The sequence below is a fragment of the Phodopus roborovskii genome, unplaced genomic scaffold (genome assembly GCF_943737965.1).
Source record: "Phodopus roborovskii unplaced genomic scaffold, PHOROB, whole genome shotgun sequence".
In the NCBI taxonomy this organism is placed as follows: domain Eukaryota; kingdom Metazoa; phylum Chordata; class Mammalia; order Rodentia; family Cricetidae; genus Phodopus; species Phodopus roborovskii.
The window spans coordinates 109,203-133,126 of NW_026125243.1; the positions used below are offsets into that span (position 1 = coordinate 109,203).

The window sequence follows — 23,924 nt, forward strand, 5'->3', positions numbered from 1 at the left end:
GGAAAGGTTTACTTAAGATGCAGGCATTGCCGGTGGTTCAGAGTTGAGCTCTGAAGCCAGATTTCTAGGACCCAAATACTAACCCTGCAACCTACCAACTACACATCCCTTATTATCTTGGTTTAAGTGCAAGGAGGATATCATGACCCCTTCCTCAAGAAGGGGAGAACTAAACTAAGACATTGGAATAAACCGCTGCATACTCATGAGGGTACTCAGACAACCTGGATTTATGATCAATAATGCGCAATGAAAATCTCTCTAACTATAACATAGTCACTCTATAAAACTGTTGTCTTAGAAAAAGGACTGTTATGATGTGGCCTTTAACTGTTCAATAAAGTTTAAACAAAACAGTCCATAGCATAGTAGATGGTTCTAGATCATGAATCACTGTCAACAAATAATTATTACAACTGAATACAATATCCTAACATTGTTGACAGTGTTTCTTCCAAAATCACAAGCAAATAAAAACAATTGTATTTCCTCTTATTAACATTATCTTAAACCTTAACTTTCTGAAATGACATCATACAATACAGAATTAAAAGATTAAAAGATAACTTAGGGGTTGTAGTTCCTCTTATTTAACATTATCTTAAACCTTAACTTTCTGAAATGGCATCATACAGTACATAATTAAAAGATAACTTAGGGGCTGGAGAGATGGCTCAGTAATTAAGAGCACTATTCCAGAGGACCCAGATATCATTGGAGGTTTCTCGTCCCGCCTGTCAGTTCCCAAATAACCACTCTAAGGCTTATTATTAATTGTAATTGTTTGATCAATGGCTCAGGTATATTACTGACTAGCTCTAACAATTAAATTAACCCATTTCTATTATTGTATGTTTTACCATGAGGTTCATTGCTTGTTACCAAACATCTTGCTTCCCTTCCCTGGCGGCTACATGGCATCTCCACAATCCGCCTTATTTTATCTGTAACTGTTTGGATTTTCCACATAGCTATAATCTGCGTGGCCACTGGCCAAAACAACTTTATTTACCAACCAATAAAACAACACATATTCACAACATACAGAAGGACATCCTACATCACCCAGATAACAATTCCTAGGACCCACGTGGTAGCTCAAAACCATCTGGAACTCCATTTCTAAGGAATATGACATCCTCACCACCTCTGTTGTGTACTTCATGCACATGGTACATAGACATATGCAGGCAAAACACTCACATAAAATAAGTTTTAAAACAAAAAAATTAATGACAGAAGATAATCAACCAATTCTATCCTCTCTATCATTTTCTTTGTAGTAATAAGAGCTGGATCCAAGCCTTGCCCATTAGGTAAGCAAGTATTATGTCCAAACCTACTTTTTTAACTACCAGTCACCAGACTCAGACTTTTGACAGAACTAGGATATTCTAACCTCTCATTGGCCATCTGAGTCCTTTTTTGCTCATCTAACAGCTCAGAAACAAGAAAATATGGGTACTTGATATTCATTCTGAGAGGTGCTGTGGAATATACACAAAAAGTAAAAAGTTTAGCCATTCTCTTAGCTATTCCATTATACACTACTCATTTGTTTCCTTTGCTGGGTTTCAAGAATTAAGTGCCAGGGGCATAGCAATAAATATTATAATGTTAATGAAAGAAGTTGATTTCTACTAAGTTTGTGAATCCTAAAGCCAATATTAAACACTTCTCTATTATTTTATTTACCATTAATCAATTTTTTTAAAATGATAAATTCACTCTTAACCAAGTTAAATAGGCCAAACCTTTCCTGAGTAAAGATCCCTGATGGAACAAGCACAAAAGCTCCAAGGATCTGAGCTGTCCAGCTCCCTGTCAGCCACATCCTTCCCGGGAACCACGTGCCATGAGATAAACCTCAGCTAGAGACATCTACACTGACTTCAGAAGTAATTGCAAGAGCTATATACAACCAATAATAAACTCCTATATATTCCCTTTCACATTTATCCTAGGAAGAAATTATTACAAATCACATTGTAATTCATACAATTTTGAAATCTAAACAGTAACACCAAAACAAAAAAATATATATAAAACCTAGCCACTTTAAATCAGCTCTTGTACATTTTAGTTTGCAGACTTAACAATAGCTGCTCTAAATTAGCATGAACATTACTTTAGCCTGAACACTGATCCTAAGAGAATTAAAACACTCTGAACCATTTACTTATTAACTATGGAACTTTGTTACCTAATGTTTGTATTTTAGTTTACTCATGGACAAGATGGTGATAATTTTGTCACTGATGAGGCTTGAACGAGAGATGGGGGAAAATCTTGCAAAAAATGAAGTACTATATAAACAAACATTTCTTGAATTAGTAGGCAAATATGAATTTAAAAATCTAAAAGAAAATTTTATGAGAAACTTTCCAAGCTGAGGGTAGCTGTCACAGAGTACTTGCCTAAACCAAAAGTGGCTGGCGGATCCTATTGCAGTTATTTAAACACTCTATACATCTCTGACTTGTCACATGTTGTAAAGCCAAAATTATAATACTAATGCTGTAACTGCATAAGGTTGCCAGGAAAAGAACTAAAGATCACCTGCACAATAAACTATGGAAACTTGCTTACTATTAGAATTGTTATTCTTTCAACAACACTATGCCACCTCCAAACACTATCATCATCTCCAAAGTTCCCCAGGCCTCTAAAAGAACTACAAGACTTGATAGAAAGTTAGCTAAACACAGCACAGTATATTCAATATCAATACATTTCCAGCCACATGTACAAGGAGTTGTTACTAGCAGAACTCTTCAAATATATACTGATTAGTATGAATAGTGTCTAAAGTGAATTTTAAATTCAGTTAGAAATGATTCCTATTTTCAACTTTACAACACTGAACATACCAAAATATATTCTACTGAAAATACAACTGTTCCTATTCCTGCACCCCAAGTTCAGCTGTTTTCACTTCCTCTTTGTACATGTCATTTTCCTACAAACTTCACTAGTAAGTTCAGCACTGGTTGTCTATCCTGCAACTCAAATATACCGTGAAAAAATACTATCGCACACAGGCTTGTCTACTATTCAAATCCAAGTGTTCTCTCCTTTACCAACTACCCCATGAGCACCAGCACACTCTCAGTATCAGGTGTGCTGCAGAAAGCAATACTAAAAGTGGAGCTTACATGGTAGCTAGGAAGGGGAAACTGGCAATAAACAAGTGTGTGCCTAGAACAGCCTGTTTGTGTGGCATGGTTCAGGAATGAGGGAGCAGCCAGTTTGATTAAACACTTTGCTAAAAGTGGATCTTAGCTTTAGATTTCAATTTGCTGATCCCAGACTCCCAGGCAGGGCACTGACACTGAAGGGTGGAGGGAAGGGGGAACAGTTGAACTTCAGGCACAAGCACACAGATCAAATCTCTCACTAAAGATGACAGTGTAAGACTCATGGGCTGCCACCTGCACGCACTATCTTACTTCTCTTGTTGCAGAAAGCCAAGAACACCACAGAAACAAACATATTACTTATTTGAAAATGGTCTGGCCAATAATGAGAACTCTAGGAGGGAAGTTAAGAAAGTTTCTATTTCCCCTTCAGCCACCAGCTCTCCTATATGACCTCAGGCCTATTCACTGACCTTTATGAACTCTGGTATCCCCACCCATGCGCTGATCCTTCCTGACTGTCACACTAGGCTAGTCTCTTAAGCCCTTAAGCTTTAGTGTCATCTGTTAAAGGAGGCCAGAGGAATGACACTGCTTGGCAAACTGTAGGGCACATTACTGACAGAAGCTACTTAAATAAAGAGATCCAAGCTTGCTACCTGCTTTATGGGAACATCAGGAAGACTGGGGCAACACGTAAAATGCCTTAAGCTCTCTGCAAAGAAAGGTGTCACACAGTACTAGTGTTTTTAATTTCCAACAGCACTGTTCTTTCCAGTTATATTTACAGGCCTTCCTCAGACTTGCAACTAAAAGAACCTACAGACCTTCAGAAGTAGAATATGGAGTTGAAAAATAAGAAGAAAACAAGGTGTGGAGGCTCCCACCTATAACCTCAGCATTCAGAAGCCTGAGACTGGGGGATTAAGAATTCAAGTACGATCTAGGCAACAGTGAGACCCTGTCTGAAAAGAAACAAGCAGCAGAGTCAAAGAATCATTGCCAGTTTCCCTCCCATCATCTAACTTGCCTAGGTGACCACGGTTAAAAGGGAGGGCCCTGCAGAATTCGGGACGCCTTAGAGCCAGCCAAAACTTCTGGTGGGATAGTTGTACATTGTGTGAAAAAGTATTGCTGTGATTGGTGTAATAAAAAATTGAACAGCCAATAGCTAGGCAGGAGGGACCTCAGAGCAGAGAGAGAACTCTGGGAAGAAGGGAAGCAAAGAGCAAACAGGATATGCAGGAGGAGAGGTAACAGCCATGTGCCATGTGGCAGAACTTACATTAATACAAAGGAGTTAATTTAAGTCGTAAGAGTTAGTTAGGAATAAGCCTTAGCTATAGGCCAAGCTTTCATAAATTAATAAAAAGCCTCCATGTCATTATTTGGGAGCTGGCAGGACAAAGACTAGTTACAAATGCTGGATGGAAAGAAGTTATGCCTTTGTTCTGAGATGCAGATTCCCCTACACAACACAAATACTTGTATATTTATGAGCAAAAATTGTCGCCCAAAGATCACAAGATAACCCATCTCCTAGAACAGAGTACCTAAAAGGTGTCCTGGAGCTGTACCACTCTGTTTCTTTGACAAACCAGCTAAGAAAATCTATACTATGTCCATCTATCTGTCCTCCTGGATGGAATACAGGTTACACACTACAGCTCTCTGAAGATAAGTATTGGCTCTATGATATAGAAATAGCAAGAGCCTGGCATCAGTGCTATGGGTCAATTCCAATGAAAACAGAGGGGCTATATAGATTTGTGGTGATGAAAGCCAGCTAAATCCCTCTTTATAGACATAAAGCAACTCCCACTGACAGCTGTTACTAAGTCAAAGTCAAAATAGCTCTACCTTTCATTTGACTAAAACTTCTAAGGCCTTCCCCCTTAGTCTAATAATTTCATAATCTGTCTTCAGTGTACAGACTTCGAACAAGTCCTAAACCTTACAAGCTGTCATCATCAGTGTAAATCAGTGTCCATGCCTAAATGTGCTGTCTCCTGCTTCTTTCCAATAGACCTGTTTACAAAAATGTAATCTTGGCCTGTATTAGACTACTAGCAGGTCTCCATTACCAGAATGGAATAGAATTTCTTTTTTCCCCATTTTTTAAAAAAAAATTTCAATCGTATGTGTGTGTGCATGTGTGTGCACATATAAGTAAGTGCAGATAACCAGAGGCTAGAAGATGGGGTCATATCCCCTGGAGCTGGAGTTATAGGTAGTTGTGAGCTGCTTGATGTGGGTGTTTGGCAAAGAACTCCAGTTCACTGCAAGAACAGTAAGCACTCTTAACCACTGTGCCATCTCTCCAGCACTATTATTATTATTATTATTATTATTATTATTATTATTATTATTATTATTATTAGAGTCAGTGTCCCACTATGTAGCTCAGTCTGTCCTGAAATTCACTACCTGAAACTGATGAAAATTTGTGTGCCTCTGCCTCTAGACTTTTTAAAAGATGGTATGAAGAATGATAAAGAAAAGTACCTTTTGGAAATCACATTATCTTTTTCCCTCTCTAGCCAGGAAAAAACATTATTATACCAAAGTCAGAACCCAGGCTACCAACTATGAAAGGCAATAAAAGTTTCCCATTAAAAGCAAATACAAAAGAACAAATGTTTAACATATAATTACCAACTCCCTTTAGGTGTTCTGTAGGACAAAGAAAAAAGTAAACTTCTAGGAAAAGTAAATGAAAAATGTAGCAAATGAGCCTTCCTTCACTTAGACTGAAGAAGCATCTAAGATGCAGTTCATTCTTGTCTAGCTCATTATTCCAACACAGCTCAGAGCTACACTGCCTAAATGCAAACAAATTTGCCAATCAAAATGGTAAGTAAAATAAACAATAGGAAGCAGAGATTGAGGGGCAGTGAGTAAGAAATATGCCTTTGAAGGTTACAAAGAAATTCAACAGGAAAAGCAAAACATCTGCCTTCATTTAAAAGTTCGAGTTGTGTGTGATTTCCTGCATCTAAGAATCTCTTTCTGAACAACAAAGAGGCCACAAAACATCACATTTTCCTCTCCCAGCTTCCCCCTTCAAAAACCCCAAGGTGATGATTAACAAACAGTCCCCTTGTCTTCAGACAGTCTAAGAAGCCACAGGAAAAGATAAATTAAACAGAAGAACCCTCCATAAATAAACAAGAAACAGGCTGCCTGGGGAGAAGACAAAACTTCCTTACAAGAAACATCAAGTAGCTCTCCTTGCTGACAAGTGGGAGACCAGGGTAAAGCTACCCTGGACCTCTCACCAACTAAGGCAGCCTGCAGGACAGAGAGCCCATCCTGAATAGTTTCAGCCTTGAACTCCACACAGCTGCAGAGACTCCTCAAGGGGTTCTGGGTGGAAGTAAAAAGTTCAGGGGCTCAAGGGCAAAATCAAAGACTATTCTAGCAGCCAGGAAAGTCTCTATTCCAGCAAGGAGCTTGGGCCTGAATCTCTAACTTGTGGCCAATTCATTTCCTAACAGGGCAGCCTCCCAGACAATCATTCCAACCTACTGCCTATTACTATATCACCATGTGCAGATCTGACCCTGCTTAATCACCCTTTGATTGGACATAATCCTTTTCTTAGGATCTTTATAAGAATTAAAGAATTTTGGCAGAATGCCCAGATCTTTGGTAAGCATATGCCAGATATATAATAAATGTTCACTTCCAATGGAAGGAAACTCTCAATTCTACCTCCACAATTACTTGAGGTGAAGAAAAAACAAAACAAAACAAACAAACAAACAAAAAATCTATGGATTACTTTCCTAATGGTGCCTCAAAACCAAGAAAATCTAACATAAAAAAAGAAAAAAAAAAAAGGAGAAATCCACAGGATTCAGAAAATAGCCCCCTTAACACACAAACACACCCTCACTGGTTAAATTTCACCTTCTGGAACCTCTTACTGAGCAAAATCAGTTTACAGGTTCTGGCCTAAGAAGTTGCCACCTGGTATTAATGGCCACAATGCTAGATCCTCTGGCAATTTGGGGAAAATAATTTTAAATTTACATACATTTAGATTTACCACACTGATAAATTTGGTCCCCACCCCAAAACATCCAAATCAAAGAGAAAACACAACCAAAAACACTATCAGTGATCTTAAAACAAGAACAAACATGAGCTCCTATTCTCTTCCTTTCTCCTGGAGTTTATGCACAGCATCAAAATTTTACTTGCATACCTCTTTAAAATCTCCCAGTCTGGTAATATCCACCCTTGTTCATTCTAGATTATTTTGTAATGGGTGTAAAACAGAAGAAAGTTCTGTAAGCAAAATTTTCGTTGGCTTACTATTTATTTTCAAATAAAATACCTCACTTTTGATAATGCTTTGCTTTTACACATATGTAAGAGTTTAACCATACTCATTTCAGAAAAGCCACAATTTAAAAATTTTATTTTATCTACATACTCAGACACCTGCTTCTCCAAGCATTTTTTCCAATCAAAACAAATATAAGATGTAAGAAACTGGTAATACCCCCCACAAAGTTATCTTGAGAAATCTGCTCTGAGCAGAACTTTAAATAAATTAACTTCTACTGCTAGCACTGTCCCCCAAATAAATTGACTGCATCCTAGAATCAAGTGCACTCAAGACTGGAATGTCAAGCCAGTCATATATTACTTCAACCTCACTAAATCTCTCCTTATTCTCCAAATCCTAGGCTGCTTTCTAAAATAGTTCACTAAAAGGCACCAACCTAATTAACAACTGCTTCCTCTGCAACAGTGGCCTTGATTTCACTTATTTACACATTAACTGCAGCCTCCTTTTGGCCAAGCCAGTCTATTCTCTGTACCATGCCGAGCCTTTTATCTGCCCTGGACAGCATTTTCTCCAGCAGATGAAGTAGATGCCGATTGATTTGCTGTCGAGCATGGTAAATTAATAGCAACAAATTGCTGAGGGCCCGTCTCGCTGCTCCACCATGCTTCGGCAGTTTTGCTTTATTTGCTCCATGATGGGCAGCAGTCGGCCTCTTCAAGTCAATTTCTCCTTAACAACCTGCAATACTTTTCAATGGTGAAAATAGAGCTGTTCCTTGTAAGTCAGAAATCAATATCCTATTGCCCTTAGAAAATGCTAAACAAGCAGTATTGGCAATCCACTTGGTACTAGAGGGTATCAGATATAATGCAAATCCATACTGCTTCCCTCCTTGTAGTTATTACAGTTTGCTAAAAGGTTCCTAATGTCATTTATCATCATTTACCATTGACCAAAGAGGCTATGATTATGATATCCTATCAGTTGGCAAGGCCTTTCATTTCTATTCAATTAATATTTTAGCAGCACTCAAATAGTTGTGGCCCAAGTCCTGTAATGACATTTGCATGGCTTGAAAAGAAATAAGAATTGTGTTGCTTTAAGAGGGAAAAAAATTACATGCAAGAATATGCACACATGACACTTTTCATATAATTGTGCAAGTTTCACTTTTAGATTTTAGGTATCAGATTCCAAAGGTTTTCTGATTTTTAAAATTCAAGTACTAAGCAAATAAATTTTAAAAAGAGATCTTCAAATTATAAAACACTGAAGACATTGTGATTCTTATTCCCCCACCCCCCTTTCACATCACAGCACGCTCACCTATTTCATTTCCACAGGCTGAATTTACACATCGATGGGTCCTAATCTACATCCAATAGCCACATTTCAGAGTGGCAACAGACAGAATCTGATTCCATTAGAAAGGAATTCTTCAGTTATAGCATTGCAGGCAAATGATTCAAACAAGCAGCATCTAATAGTGATATCAAATGCATCTGCCCAGGGTTACTGACCCAACCAAAGCCATACTACATAAAGAAGGAGCAGAAGAAAGCAACAAGAACCCTAGTCCAACTATCCAATCTAAAGCAAAGCAAAGCAAAAAAAAAAAAAAAAAAAAAAAAACAAAAACCTGCAGACAAGGAAATTCTCAAAGAATCAACCTTCTTTCATTTTTAAAAAAAACCCATTTTGAAGCCATTTCTAACCAGGTCCTAATTATCAAACCCATTTTCACACTAAAACTGAAGACAATGGAAAAGTATTAATTCCCCCTGTGGCCTGCAACACTCGAACTTTTCTGGGTGTTTTTCCCAGTTTCATCTGTTCAGCTGTATCAATTCTTCTTAAAGATTACCAAAAATTACATTCATATTTTATGCTCCAATTCCATGTCATGCCACTGAGTTCCCCTAAAAAAAAAATTCTACTAATTTTACCAGACTAATGCTATTTACTCAGTTACCAAAATTTAAATTAATTATGTTCTCAAACATAATTGTTAAAAATTGGCAACATTAAGCAGGCTTAATTAAGATTAAATCCAATTTACTAAATGTACTTTAATTGGTACTAATTACATTAGCTTTCATTTCAGAATGACAAATTCCCCATAGGTTTCATTTTATGGTTCTCCATCAGAATCAACCCAGGGCAACTGATGATGAACATCACCAAACAGGAGGAGGAGAATGGGGACCCCTCCCTTTTTACCATTGCTTCATATAAGCATCCTTTTATCCACTTGCTAAGTCACAGATTCGTGGCTCCTTCAAAATCTTAATTTTTCTGTCCCAGTGAGAAATTTCCCTAAAAGAATCTCTGTGCCTAGCTGTAGCCAAAATGAATAGGAACACAGGAATATTAACAAAAAAAAAAAAAAAAAAAAAAAAAGGATTCACAAAGGTTTCAAATATCAGGGCCACCAATTACTAAGGTACTTCTGAGGTCTCCTGGGACTCCTACTCTTGAACCCTTGAGACACAAATCTAATAAGTGAATAAGCCTAAACCGATCTTGAGAAATAGGCCCAATTATGCCTCAGGGCAACTTCCTTGCATTATTGCTGCTTTCCATTACAAGGGTATCCAGCGGGTGCATCTGGAAGAGAAGCTAAGAGAAACTAAGGCTGTCTGCCTAGGAAAACAAATAAAGACAGATATGCCTCTGTGCTTAAGGGGGAAAAAGAAAGAAAATATAATAAGTAGGTGGTTTGCAGGGCTGTCTGTATTTCATAATGTGATAAACTGCCCTGGGGATTCTTGATATGATTGAATTCAAAAGCAAGAAGGGGAAAAGGCAAAGTGTACTTCTTCTCAATTTTAAATGGATGGCACTTGAGGCCAGCTGGACAGGAAGATGGCAAAATTTATAGTCATATAAAATGTATAAAATTAAGGGATCTCACATATACTACCAACACTAAAATAAGAAACACGTATAGCTATAGCTACAAGGGTATAGATAGCACATTAATATCCAGAAGCTAAGTGGTCAGGGTAAGGCAAAGAACAGAAAGGAAGAAATAGAGGGGCATTAATCTACTCCATTCTTTAAAGAAAAACTAATTTGGGGAGAGTTCATAAAAACCAAGAAATAAAAAGATATCCAAACTATGAAAGCAGATAATTGTATTCCTGTGAGACAGAGTTAAAGGGAATCCACCCATAAACTGGATACATTTTGCTTAGGCAGTATTTGTATTACTAACCTAAACAGAAATGGCAAAGATCCTAAAATAAAAATTTAAATGTGACATTCAAACTACAACACGTATATATAATATGCTAACATAAGCATAACCAAATAGCATACACAGTAAGACAAAACTTGAAATACAGTCTTCAATGTAAATAATGTGCATTTTTTTTTTTTTTTTTTGCAACTTTATTTTTCCAAATACTGTCTGACTACCCTTACTGTGTAAGAGTTGTCTTTTAAGGAACTACTAATATAGGTACCATCTGGCCATGTGGTAAACAACTGTCAAAAAGAATTCCTACAGCTGATGACAGGTGGTCATCTCGTTCTTTTTAATCTCAGAAGGTACATACAACAACCTGACCACAAACAAATAAATAAGACATGAAAAGCAAAGAGTTGTCTATCACCTCTTTCTCAGCAGGTAAATATACATGTATATATTCTAAATGGTTGACAAGTACCAAAGTCCTGCATGTCCTGCATGAGATGACTTCAGAGAAATGCTTCCTGAAGGAATTACCATTGCCAAGCAGTATTTTATATACCTATACACAGATCATTTCATTAAGTCTCTTAAAAAAACACACACACACACACACACACACACACACACACACACACACACACACAACAAAAGCCTGTAGTAGCTGTAGTAGTCATATAAACCTATCAGTGCTTTCTTCCCCTGCAATCCCAAACTAATTACTAGATTTCAAGACCCAGGGTTAAACATTAATCACATTCTCCTATCAGGTTCATTTACTCTGTACAAATTTTGGAAGTCAAAGCTAGAGTTCCTGGTGAGACCCAACTAAGTAGCCTCTGGGGACGAGTACAAGGATTTTACATCAATTTCTTTTATAGCTCTGTAGATTTCATTTTGATCCTCCCAGCTCACTCATTCTCTATTCTTTCATAGTGAACCAATGAAGGTGTCACAGAATTTATAATTTCATTAATATTTTCCAAGGAAAGTTCATTTGTAAGACAGATTTTTGATGCCTGAAATATGTAAGGCAACTCTTTAAAAAAAGAAAATATACATTTTTAATTTCTCATATGGCTTTTAAAAGTATAGCAAAGTTTAATATGTAATTTGGTTTAAGAATAACATTGTAAATAATTAAAAGTTAGGAAACTATTGAACATGAAGAACCACATGCAAAAAAACTGACCTTCATTCCTGGTCTTTTAAAATATAGGTATAAATGACAAATTCTACTTTCAGAATTGTCTACTTTGTAAAATAGGAAAATCACAAAATAGAGAATTTTCTTTTCAAAGTATATGAATATTACTGACTCTTAAAATGATTATAAAGAAATAACTTACCTGCTTGTGCATTTCTATGTTCAACCCATAGGACATTTCATAATACTGTCAAAGAAGGAAAAGCAATTAAATCTGTACCTTTCAAATAATCTCTCCAGTTTGTTCAAAATGACCAAGTACACCGAAAACAAAGCAACCAACACAAAGGCCTTACCTTAACCAAAACATCCACAATGCCTGGGTCAATAAGTTAAAAGGATGCCCAAGTACTATCTTTAAAAGACTAGAAACCACTTTAAGACACACCCCAAGAGAAAAACTTAGAAAACCAAGAAAATTAATGTTAAAACTCAGCATTCTTAACATTTTCAATTGTCTTTCCAGCATTATAAACAAATGAACTGAAAAATTCTGATGAAAACTTGGTTTTGTATGACTCTTAATTCCCAAGCACAGTAAAAATATCTCCCACAAATGCTGATTGATGATTTGAAAGAACTGCTGAAAAAGGTGATGTTACCTGAGAGTTCAGGTATTAGTTTTAGTGTACTACTCACACATGCAAAGCAGAAGAGCTTGAGAGAAAATTAATGACTAACTCTGCAAGTTCTTTTAACACAAAATATACTTCTGAATCATAAAAATGCTTCATAATACTTCTGTAAACATAGATTTGATTTGTCTGAATGGGAGTATAACTACAGCACAGAAAATCTGGCAGCTCAAATCAACACTCCTAGGAACCAAAATAACACTATTGAAATTGAAAGCATACACACAAAACTATAAACAGAGTAGCATGATAAATGGCAAAATTTCTGAAAAGGGGTCTGTTGTCTTTTCCTACCCAGATCATTAATTAAAAGGCATAAAACACATTTAATTTTAAGAGTATATAGAAAAACTGTCTGTTTACAATTGGAGAAAGAGCAATAAAACAACAAAGAAAACCACTAACAAAAACATTTTGCTTGTGACTAAACAAAACATTAGTGTTTTTCCCCAATTTTTTCAATCCGTAAAAACAAAGCAAAGAAAATTATACCCCATGCAACTGAACTTTTTGAAAATTTAAATCAAAGCTGGTTGTCAAAGCCAAGTTATAACAACCTAGAATTACAGGTTGCTAATGGACACATACCCACAACCTCAACACTCCTGGCAGGGCCACTGAGATGTATCCTGCAGCCTCCAGCAATTTAAAATGTATTCTTGCTTTCAGTATCCCAGGCTAATGAGCACTTTGAATCTGTGACACAGTTTTCTTACCATGACATAATGCCGTTGCATCTCTGTCTTCTCACTGGCGAGTTTCTCACATTCCAGCTTCAGACTATTCAAGACATAAAATCATCTAAGTACAGTGCAGAACTTAACTTACACCCTTCCACTCCAAATCCATATCCCTTCCTCTAAATCATCACCTCCTATTGTCAAACCAATGATATTAAACAGCACTTTACTAATGAAAGGCAAGAGAGAAAAATGAGCACGACAAGAACCAGCCTGGTCTTGCCTTTTCAATAAGGATAAACTGTGGGGGTTGGGAAAGACAGGGCTTTATGTTTGAAGGAAATAAACCCTCTAGCCAATTTATTTCTGCAACTTCATCCAGAACTGAATATTCTTCACTAAATTCACTTACTAAAACAAGAAAATAAACATCGACAATAACTATACATAAAAGCAAAACTAAGTCCATAAAAATGCCACAGGGATGGTTTTTACCTTTATGAGATTAATGAAAATCAAAATCAAAAGTCTTATGAATAATGTCTTTTTTTTTTTCCCTCCAAAAGATACAGATAAGTTGAATACCATGGGGGTGAAGGGTGTTGATCTGGACCAGCAGCTTGTTTGCATTCTTGCATATATGCAGTATGAGTTCTGCATCATTAAGGATCCAATGAAACAAACATATTCCACAAGGACTCCAAGTCTTGGAGCCTTGAAGAGGAAAGCATGTTTGCTTGTTTGGTTTTTTTTGTTTTGTTTGTTTTTTGTTTTTTTATAAAAGTAATGAAATGGTTCACTGCTTACTTCCCAGGGCTCTCAAGCTATGCCAAGGAATGGCAGAAGGAAGAGATCAAGCACAAGAGTAATAAAGAACCAAGAAGTCAAAAGGCCCCAGAATCTTCCCAACCTTCCATTCTCCTGACCCAATAAATCAATATCGAAAGTTTGGCCTCAGCGTTTTCCAAGTCCCCTCCATTTCGATTGTTCTGCTTCCTTTTCTGTTTACAAGAGATGAAAATGCTTAATTTCTTTACACCTGCCTGAAGGAAAAGAGGCCCTGACTTGCCTTTTCTGCCCACAGGGAAAAAAAGGTAACACCTTTGTGGTGTGCGGGGGGGGGGAGCAAAGGGGGGTGGTGTTTGTGTGTTGGGGGGGTAGACAAGAGCTAAGCAAATAGGAGGATCAGCTAAAGTCAACATCGTTACCTGTGGTACTGAGCCTGTAAAAACTGAAACTCTTCCTTAATCCGATCACAGGATTCGGAAATTGTAAATTTGAAGGGTTGAGCAGGGCTGATGCGGTGCCTAAAGAACAACAATAAAATATTTAATTAGCCCACATCGCAGGGGGGCAGCCCGCGGTGGTGATGGGGGGGGGGGTCGCTCCGCTCCCGCCTCTCACTCCCCCGCAGGGGTCCGGGGTGCCTCCAGGCGGCCTCCCTCAGCCCCTAGACTCGCTCCTCAGCCTCTCCCCCCACCACCACCCTCACCTCACCGTCCCCACCAAGCTCCGAACCCCCGGCCCCGCGCGCCCATCCCTCCCTACCCGGAATCGAAAGTGGCCCGTCGGGGGCAGCCGCGCCATGGCGTCGGGCAGCCGTCAGCTAGCTGAGCGAGTCCGGCCTGCGGCCGCCCGCGTCCTCCACCCCCGCAGACTCGCGCCGCCCGGCTCGCCCCTCGGGAGAGCGACGCGAGCGGAGAGCGGCGGCGCGCGCTTCCCGGGGGCTTCGGAGACAACAATAAGAAAATGGCTACAAGTCGGTCGCCTCCCGCACCCTCGGAGCGGCCGGCCGCGGACAGGGCGGCGGGCGCGGCGCCACTCACCGGGTGGCGCGTCTGCGGGTACATCTTGCTCAGGTCGCGAATCATTCACGCCGCTTTAGTTGGCTGCGCCGAGCAGAGGCGCGCGGCTCATCCGCTTCGAGGGCCCCGCGGCGGCGTCCCGGGCCTGCGGGTCTCGCGTGACGCGGGCGGCAGGCAGGCGCGGCGGCTGGGCGCGGGCGGCCGGCTCCGCATTCCCCGCGGGCGTCACTGAGGGCGGCGGGCACCGTCCGTCCCTGCGCCCGCCGAGCCCCGCGCCCGCCGAGCGCCGCCCGCCCGCTCGCTCGCTCGCGCCCCACTCCAAACTTTTTTTTATTTGTCTTTTAATTGGCTGCTATTCCTCGGAATGAATGGTCGCTTCTTCCCTGGGAGCGAGCGCAAACTCCTTTGGTTCGGAAGAGGTCTCGCGGCGCTGGGGGTTCTCTGGAGATTTTTCACTTCACAGCAACGATCTTTTAAAAGGCACCTTTTAGCTTCTTTTTACCACATTTCATTTCCTTTCTTCCTTCCTGTTTTTTTAGCCCCAAATTGAAGGGGATTATAAAAATAAAAGAGCGAAACGCTTGCGGCTTTTTAAAATTCTCTCTCAAACTCTGCGAACACCACCTCAAAATAATACACGAGTGTGTAAGAGGCAGCCAACAGCCGAACGCCCGCTCGGAACGGCTCTAACAACGCGCTCTGTGTAGGTGACTTCTTTGACCAAATTTAGCAGCAGCTAATCATTAACATTCTGATACATATTCACGACTGTCCGCGGTGGACCCGTGGAGCATCCCGGGAGATGTAGTCGTCGGGAGGCTTCTGTGCCCATGGATGCCGCCAGATTGACTACAATCTCCAGCGAGCCCCGCGCGCTCTCCGCGGCGCTCTCCAGGCGCTCCGCCCTCCGCGGCGCGAGGGCGCCACACCAACCAATCGGAGATGGCTGAACATTAATCGCCGTTCTGTGTTACTGCCCATCATTTCACTGCTGACAAATGGCGAGCTAGGAGGGCGGGGCCGGACAGGCTGGACCCACGTGGGGGCAGGGCGTGACGAGTAGTTCCGACCAATGAGTGAAAAGGATTGGTACTGACGGGGGCGGGGCGCAGCGGCCCGCCCGGGGCGGAGCCTCGCTCTGGCCAACGTTCCCTAGCGCGAGCGTTCGAACCGCGGAAACATTTGTTCAACTGTCAATCAAAGTAACGTGGGGTGGCGAGCCGCGGCTGCTGCTGTCGCTGCTGCCCTGGCTGCATCTTTAGAAGCAGGTTTCGGCAGCGTTGGCGGCGGCGGTAAGCCTGCAGGCCGGTCCGAAGACGCCCTCCGAGGCTCGTCTCCCGCCCGACGCACAGCCCGGGCTGGGCGGCCGCGCCGGGGTGCGCACAATTAGGGCCCGATGTCTCAGTAAAGAGACAAGCTCGGCCTTGTGCAACGCGCCGAAACCCCTGTTGAGACAAGAGAGGAGGATCGCGCTGATCCCACTCCGTGCGGTTCACATCCATTTTACGCGCTGCTGGAGTCGGCATAATTTTCCGCGTGAGCGCGGACGCGGTCAGCCCGGTTTAGAGCCACAGCCTGGAGGCGTGCACTGGGCCGGTCCCAGAGCCTCCTTGCCGGCCTGCCGACTCAAACGTTTCTTTTCTTGGGAGCCACAAGTCTAGTTCGTCCCGGGTTGAAAAGGTCCCCAAGATGGCTTGGGAAGGAGGGTCAGGGTCTAGAGGAGGCAGCTCAGCTCGTTACAATTACAGCTTAGAAGGCGTGCTGGAGCTTGCAAGCCGCACTAAAAAACCTCTGACCTTTGGGCAATCAGAAACATTCAGAAAAAGTCAGGCGGGATTATAGCCAATGTCACTGCGTTTGGGACATTTATTTCTGGGTCCCACTCTAACTCGAGGTACCAGCTACTACTGTTGGTTCAACAAAAGTGGGGAAACAGTTTTTCCTATTGATAACGCTTTCCATGGAAAAGGAAATCAGTAGCTTAATGCCCAACTCAAGGCGTTCTGCCCTGCGGACACAGGGCAATGAATGGTCTACTAAAAATCCAGAACCGAATCTCCTAGAATACTTCCGTTCTGCAGATATTTTTTTTTCCAAAATAAGACGATAGAGGACTTGCCTCTGTCATAAACCCAACTATTAAAATGTGGCCAAACTAAAATAAAAGAGCTATATAGTCACATAAAGACAGGATGTTGACATGAGGGGATTAAAAACAAAAGCCTGATAATGGTTGCATATTGGGATTACATTTTTAAATATCACTTAAGCAAAATGTGTTTCTATTTTGCCTGCTTTTTAAACCTGGCTTCCAAGAAATTTAGAACATTTTTTGCACATTTATTTAGTGGGGGAAGAGAGAGAGAAAAAAAAGCACAAGCACTGAGAATCAAGCTCACACATGGTAAGTGCATTTACCTGTTGAGCTATCTTGCTGGCCCTGAATTACTTTCTGAAGTTCACAGATGTCCATTGTGCAGCAGTGTTCTGAACAGTTCTCAGAAGGCTTGAGTGATACCATGTCTGCATTAGGACACTGAGTCTCAGAACACTAACAGCAGCCGTTTTTCTGAGGTTGCTTATTTGCTTTCCCTGGAACTTTTTAGTGGCTTATTCCCAGTCTCTGTGGGAAGTTACATGTTCTCTCTCTATTTCAGTCAAAATGGTAGTAGGTTCCCTGGGAACGGGAAGTTGGTTAGTCAGGGCTATGCTCCAAATGCCCTGGATGATGCCTGGTCTGTAGCTGGTGCTCAGTAAATGCTTGTTGAAGGCCTTTGCAAATCCCTAGCCCCACGTGTTCTCAGTATAGAAAGATGCCTTATCATTTGGATCCAACTTACTAAAATTCCATGCAGTCAGTTCCCAGGACAGGAAACAAAAAGTTTAATACTAGAGCCTGAAGGGCTATGGAAAGGGTCAGGGTGGAAAGAAACTTGTTCCTAGGAAATATCAGCTTGTAGTAGAAGAGCCCTTTCTCTTAACCTCTTAACACTTTATGTCAACAGGGAAAGTGTCTGGAGAAAACAGGGTGTTTCTTTTTCTTTCTTACTTTCTTTTCTTTCTTTCTTTTTTTTTTTAAGTACACTTTTAAACTGCAGTCTGTTGGCCACATGTGTTACATTTTTGGCCTTGTACCTATCTGCCTGCTAGGCGCCAAGTGGGACGGCACACCCACCAGCCCCTGCCCCCAGCACAGTGGTGGTGCTCCTGTTGATCATGTCAACTACCTGTGCTTCTGAAAATGCTTTCACAAACTGTTGAGCCAGTCTGGGAAATGATTTAGGGAGCTTATTTTGTTCTATCACACAATGGGAGACTCCAGGGATCTCATATGAGATGGCTTTTGGTGGCACCATTGGTATATAAGCCATGCCTAGCAGGGTGACATGCCAAACCAGCACACTTTTTTTACTAAAAAAATGACTATAAATCATTTGTTATTTCACAACATACCCGTTAGGCATAAAGTAAATGCCAAAAATAAGAGGACTTAACCCTGTAAACATGCTATTACTGATTTATACCCTGGTTTTACCTTTTACCTTCTTTGTCTGCTCAAATGAGCTGAATCTGGACCTTTTTAAATATTTTCTGGTTGAGGGAACAGGTTCATCAATAGGGGGCCCTGGAGAGATTCCAAGACAAAAGAAATTTGCCTTCTAGTCCAGTGTATTGGAGTCAATCCCAGAGAACAAGGAGCAGGAGGCAGCAGCAATGAGAAAGCTTCCTGCAGTCCACAGTTAGGTGGCTTTGAGCAAGTGTCTGGTTATACCTTCCTCTAACACTGCAAAAAAAAAAAAAAAAAAAAGGCATTTTCAGCAGATGCTGATGTTTGGACTTCTGGCGAGTTACAGAAAGCAGGTTTCAGCTGGAATCATCTGCTTTTCATCCAGTTACAACAGTTTTCTCAGCAAGGTCCAGTACTAAGACCTCAAGTCTTCAGGGTCTTGCCAGGAATAATTCATTTTCAGCAGGCATGGGAGGATGGGAGGTGAGGTGTGGGTAAGGTTGTTCTACCTCAGTACTAGTGTACTAGTGCAGTTGCTTCTTTTTATACCTGTTTTATGTGTTCTAGGTGCTATATCTCAAAGACACCCAGACATAAAATAGCTACAGTTAAAATATTCAGACACACCAACAAAAATTAATTTCAAATCAAATGTATAATGAGCAAGGCTTTTCTGGCCCCGGTGTTCCATTGCAGGGCCATAGCCTTGGTTCTGAACACACAGAAAAGCACATTCTACTGCATCCTATGCAGCATAGTAAAAAGTGACTGGAACACCTTGGCTCAGAGTCTGGACTACTGTAAAGTTATGAATTTCAATGTTTTTTTTAGTGTCGTTACAAAGTTTTCTGCTCTTATGGAAAAATAATTTAATTATAGAAAACAGACTTTTAATATTTTCCTACCACTATTCTTCCACATATAAGTATCAAATTAGTGTCTTTGGATAGGATTGTGTTAGAATGTTTGATTTTTAAAATTGCTGTTTGAATTGCAACAGGCTTCATAAAAAAATCATTCAATGAATTCTAGTTTGAGATTAGGACAGAATCTCCAACAATTTGAAAGGGTGGCCCTACACACACTTCTGCCATCTTATTCTATGTGTTTATGCAAAGTGGTGTCTGAATTGGTGATTATATTCATAGTATCATCATCTGAAAACATTGATGCTCCTGCAGCAGCATCAGATATTCAGCTAAGTTTAATTCTCTGTGTAAAAAATAAATAAGCACTTCTACCTTATTAGTATGTAAATGTCTTTTCTCTTTTATTGGTTAAATTATATATATACATCAGTGAGTTATTTCAAAATAAATTTCTTTTTGATTTATCATCAGTAAATGCTTGATATGTATACCTGTAGTAATACCTTCAGCCCCTAGCTTACCCTAAATTTCTCTAACAAAAGGATTAGCAGGTAGAAACAGTTTGAGAGACCCTGGTGGGGAGAGTCTTGTCACTTTTACCAGTCATTTTTTCATCATTTCTTGTTGTGGGTGATTTTTTTTATACTGAGCTGTCATAATACTTTATATTTCTCTTCCTCCTAAACCCAGTCTGACAGTAAATAACAACAACAAAAAAGTTTCTTTTCTGCTTGAGAACTTACATGTTTCTTTTGGAGCATGATGTGGGAGGGAGGGCAAAAGCTATGAAAGAAACAAGTGGGAGGAACCCCAGTCCCTGGGGTGGTGGCACTTCAGATTGAAGGCTTCCTGGATGGACAGAGAGGAGAGGACCCAGAGGAATGATTTAAGAATAAGTTCTTGGGTCCAGGTCAATGAAAGACCAACCTATTGTTTTCATCTGTGCATAAGTCGATTTTGGAGACATGTGTCCATACACACACACACACACACACACACACACACACATTGACTGTGTGCCTTTACTGGCAGGCAAATTTTAGTTTGATGAAGGCTGTATGCAATTCAAAAAAATGCAAGGTCTTTTTGAATGTGAAGTGAAACAAACTGGGTCTTAGAGACCATTTGTAGATCGGCAATAGATTTGTTCAGTGACTGGTCACCACCCTTTCATCTAGGGTAAGATGGAGATGACAAACAGTAGTCTTATTAAAGAACTTGGTATGTCAGTGTCACAGAAAATGTCAGACTTGTAGATTCTCTGGGAGCCAGAGCTTTGTCTGTTGATTGCCATTATTTTGAGTGATAGAGACAAGACTACCTTTGGCTTGGATGCTCCTTATTAGTGGTTGGTTTCCTTTGCTTCAGGTGGCAAAGTTGCATAGGTACTGAGGAGACTTGGGGAAGAAAAGAGCATTCTTCCTTAAAGTGTTAACAATAACTAAACCCTTAAGATCACTCTTAGTTTGTGCTGGGGAGCAGGGGCTTTCATTGAGTTGTGTGATGGGGAAGGGCTACTTAGATTTACTTTGAATAAGACTCACATAAGATCAAGAAATATCTTTCTCATTCTGAAAAAAAAATCAGTACTTTGACCCCAATGGCTAAGTATATGGGGATAATAAAACTACCAGCCCCAGACAACAATAGTTCTGAAATGGAAGGGATCCTAGAATTTTCACCAACCTAGAGTAATTAAGAGAACTGTGGACTTACTTTACTCTATGACCAAACAAGTCAAATATAGAAATACACCATCCAACATTACCTATTCCCAAGAGAAAAACTCACGTTATCATTATTTTCCTTGAATATAGCAGAAACATTGAAGCCATTTGTTATATTTTGTCCAATGGCATTAAGCAAACTGGAGTATCATTATTTTTACTTCAAAAGGTTAAACAACTGAAACCTCAGAACAAGTACTTGCCCAAGGTCATACAACCGAGTGGGCTGGACATCAGAACTCCTGTGCATGCATGCATATAGCATGCCTTGCATAAACCCAAATTCCACAAGTGGATATTCAATTCAAGTAAAGAGCATAGGTATATTCAGTTCACCTGCCCTGGTTTGAGCCTTTTAAAACATATGTTGCATTGCTGGAACATGGGTGGGTGGTGAATCCCAGGAGGACTGTTGCTGCTGCACTCAGGGACTAAGCAAAGCTGTATTCCCACAGCCACCAGGAGCTTTCCCGCCTGCCTCTCTGCGAAAGCACCAACCAGAGTATCTGAAGGCTTGATAAGTGAGATTCATGGAGATAGATGGCGCTGGGGGTGCACCCTCCGCTTTCAGAGAATTATTGGAGTTCCCACCTGTGCAGCTGATCATGGAGCCTTCACACAGGCTCCCGCTCTTGCTAACTCTAATAACAACCGGCAGGGCAGATTTTACAGAAGAAAAATTGCATATTTACTTTCTGAAATTGGCAATTTGAGAATGGGGTAGATGTGGTAAAAATAGCTAAACATCACATCATCCTATACAAGAAAATAATTAATAGAAGTTCCCTATAGCATTGTCTCTATCATACAGCCCATTCCTTGATCTCCTATAGTCTTCTCAACATAAACCTTTCTAATCTGATCCTGTGGAATTCTCACACAAGATGGTTTATATATATAATTTATGTGGTCGCTACGCTTTTCTACCTAGATACAAGGATTGGCATGTCAAAACATCATCTTGAAATTGAATTCTTAATACAGAGGTTTTGTTCAAGATCATTTGCTAAACTTGATTATGTTTTCTTTTTATCTTTAAATTGCCAAAAAAGCCAATGACTTCTGGGATGTAGGGGGTGTGGCTTTAGACACTTGTTGAAAAATGACTGCTTCACAAAGTAATCTAAACTGCCAAGGATCTGTAATTGTATTGCCAGTAGTATTACAAGCCCTACCACCATCATTCAATTTTCCACTATTTGTTCTCAATATTCTACTGCTTAGAATAATTCTGATAAATCACGCTTCCCTTCTAACAGCAAGTCCTGTATAAAAAAATATGACTGGGTCACCATTCACAGTGTATAAATCTCACTGAACTACTATCTTAAGAAAAGGCTATGATACTCTAAGAAACTTTCATTTATAGAGCTTCCTTCTTCCTTCACTGTATGGAACATATGTAACAAAATTTAAATGCTTTTTAGTCTAATTTTTAAGGATTTATTTTTCTTTTAATTGTGTGTGCATGTGTGTGTGTGTGTGTGTGTGTGTGTGTGTGTGTGTGTGTGTGTGTGTGTGAGTACAGGTGCCCTATAGGCCTATTCAGGCTAGAAGAAGATGTCAGATACCCTAGAGCTGATGTTGGAAGCATTTATAGATCACTCAACACAGGAGCTAGGCAAAGAACTTGATTCTCTGAAAGAGCCTATGTGATCCTAAAAGTTAACTCATCTTCCCAGTGTCTGCTTCTGGTTTTGTTAAACACTAACATCTTAAAAAGATGGCTATTATGAATCGCAAGTGTTCACGAGTTCACATCACCTTTTATTGTGTCAGTATACAAAAGCACCAAGAGATAGATACGTCTTAAAACACCCATTTATATCCTAGCAAACTGAGCTTCTGTAAAAACCAATGAGTCCCTTTAATCTTATGGCCCTGTAGTAAGCAAACAAATTGAAAATAAAGATCGAGCTTTTTAAGTCACTTCTTTCCAGTTTACTAAAGCTGCCCTTTAATGCTGTACAGTAATTTTGTTGCTTTGTGCTCTATGAAGTTTTCCTTATAAAAACTTTAAGGAGAAAATGGAGGTGTGATTGTCCTGCAAAATGAAAACCATAACTCAGAGGAGGAAGTGACCAACTTGGTTCAACATGTGTCTACAAATAAGGAAAAAGTGACTCCAAAATTTGGTAGGGTTTATCTGGGTAGCAGAAGGGTTGGTGTATGTGAGACCTGAGGTTCAAGCTTCAGAAATCCTACAGTTCAGCAAAATGTAGATGCCACAAGTTTAATTATCTGTACAGCCACAAAGAAGAATTAGACTTTAATAACCTGGTATTGCCATTTAAAAGTATATGGAAAAGCATTATTTGCATAACTTGAATGCCAGCTAATTGGAGTGTCCTCATCTTCCAGCCTATTGGATTTCTTATTTTTATACTGTAACCAAACTGTCTCACCATCAATCCGTATGATCAGAAGTCCAACATCCTTCTCAGCATCTCCAGGGATCCTTGGAGATTTCCTTTCCTTGGAATCTTTGTATGCTGCAATTTCTTCTTTTGGATAGATTTGGTCTTCATCATCAGACTGCCATTTGGACATTCTTCTAATGAACTCCAATGCAGGCTGTACGCAGTAGCCCTTCTCTACTGAAGATGCAGATGATGGAGAGGGAGGTCACAAGTCAAAAGGACAAGCAGAGAGAGTGTAGTGCCCACCACCTCTATCCTAGGATTTTTGCTCTACTTCCATCTGCTCAATGTCAGATGCCACTGTGCAATGGAACAACTCCCCATGCCTTCTCCATAGAAATTCGAAGATGGTGTAATTGGCATGCTTTGCCTGATACCGTTGCTCCCATGCAGAATATTTAAGAGCTCAGGATAGATTTCTAAATCAATTTTGCAACATCTAC

General features: G+C 40.2%; 1 pseudogene; it reads right to left on the reverse strand.

Moving 5' to 3' along the window:
* The window catches only part of LOC127227825 (transducin-like enhancer protein 4), a 123,739-nt pseudogene extending 108,565 nt beyond the window's left edge, over nt 1-15,174 (reverse strand).
* Nucleotides 15,175-23,924: the final 8,750 nt, after the last annotated feature.